Source organism: Bison bison, unplaced genomic scaffold (assembly GCF_000754665.1).
Source record: "Bison bison bison isolate TAMUID 2011002044 unplaced genomic scaffold, Bison_UMD1.0 scf7180017864205, whole genome shotgun sequence".
In the NCBI taxonomy this organism is placed as follows: Eukaryota; Metazoa; Chordata; class Mammalia; order Artiodactyla; family Bovidae; genus Bison; species Bison bison.
In genome coordinates, this window is record NW_011494777.1 from 6,625,105 (window position 1) to 6,627,115 (window position 2,011).

Genomic DNA, 2,011 nt, shown 5'->3' on the forward strand with positions numbered 1-2,011 from the left:
GCAGAGGCATTGAGTCAGACAGAAACTGACCAGCTCTTCCCACCAAACAGTCAATGTGTCTCCCTGCCCCTCCCTCTCCCCACCCCAGCTTCAGTGTCTCCATCTCTACCGTAAGGTGGCGGGCGGGTGAGATGATCAGCTGGAAAGCCCTGAGATCAGAGACAAGTTCAGAATCCCAGCTGTGACATCTGAGGTTGTCGTGAAGTTTCAGCCTCAAAATTCTGCACCTACTTGGGCTGAGTGAATGAGGTAGGGGGTAGGAAGAGACCAATCTTTCTCATTTCCCAAATTTCAGTCATCCAGGAACAGTCTTCATGAATTTGCTTTATTGTACTGTATTCTGTTTCTTTAAATTGCCCTTTTTCTCACATACAATAAAGCTGGCCAGGTAATTTGTATCTGAAACAAACAGGAAGTCAGTATCTTTCCATAAAAAGAAGCCAACCACAAAAATCACATAAACAGGGTGAAAAAAAAAAAAAAAAACACAACAGCAACTTGCTGCCCCACCTCTATGACCTCACCTGCTTCCCTCTGCCTCTTGCCCACTCCGTACCGCCACCTGGCTTCCTGGTGGTCTCACACACATCCCTGGCACACCCCTGCCTCTGAGCCATCCCCTTGCTCTTCCACCACCTGGACACTCTCCACATGGATTTGCAGAGCTCACTCTTTGAATCCTTACTGGACTATGACTCTGGGCCATTGATGATGTCATCTAATCCTCCCATCAATCTACGATGTAGGTTCCGTTGCCATCCCCATTTCATGCAGGATCGGAGAAGTTAAGCAGGTTGTCCAAAGGCAACCAGCTATACATTTGCAGCAACACGGATGGACCTAGAGATTATCCTATTAAGTGAAGTAAGTCAAAAAGAGAAAGACGAAAACCATATGCTATCGCTTATATGTGAAATCTAAAATACTACACAAGTGAACCTATCTACGAACCAGAAACAGACTCAAAGACATAGAGCCTGTGGTTGGACTGTGGTTTCTAAGGGAGAGGTGAGTGGGGGAAGGATGGAGTGAGAGTTTGGGATTAGAGACGTAAACTATTACATAGAGGATGGATAAACACAATACTCTATAGCATAGGGACTGTATTCAATATCCTGTGAAAAACCACAATGGAAAAGCATATCAGTTCAGTTCAATCCGACTCTTTGTGACCCCATGAATCACAGCACGCCAGGCCTCCCTGTCCACCACAAACTTCCGGAGTTCAATCAGACTCACATCCATCGAGTCAGTGATGCCATCCAGCCATCTCATCCTCTGTCGTCCCCTTCTCCTCCTGCCCTCAATCCCTCCCAGCATCAGAGTCTTTTCCAGTGAGTCAGCTCTTCACATGAGGTAGCCAAAGTACTGGAGTTTCAGCTTCAGCATCATTCCCTTCAAAGAAATCCCAGAGCTGATCTCCTTCAGAATGGACTGGTTGGATCTCCTTGCAGTCCAAGGGACTCTCAAGAGTCTTCTCCAGCACCACAGTTCAAAGGCATCAATTCTTCGGCACTCAGCCTTCTTCACAGTCCAACTCTCACATCCATACATGACCACAGGAAAAACCATAGCCTTGACTAGACGAATCTTTGTTGGCAAAGTAATGTCTCTGCTTTTGAATATGCTATCTAGGTTGGTCATAACTTTCCTTCCAAGAAGTAAGGGTCTTTTAATTTTATGGCTGCAGTCACCATTTGCAGTGATTTGGGAGCCCCCAAAAATAAAGTCTGACACTGTTGCCAATGTTTCCCCATCTATATCCCATGAAGTGATGGGACCTGATGCCATGATCTTCATTTTCTGAATGTTGAGCTTTAAGCCAACTTTTTCACTCTCCACTTTCACTTTCATCAAGAGGCTTTCTTCACTTTCTGCCATAAGGGTGGTGTCATCTGCATATCTGAGGTTATTGATATTTCTCCCAGCAATCTTGATTCCAGCTTGTGTTTCTTCCAGTCCAGCGTTTCTCATGATGTACTCTGCATATAAGTTAAATAAGCAGGGTGAC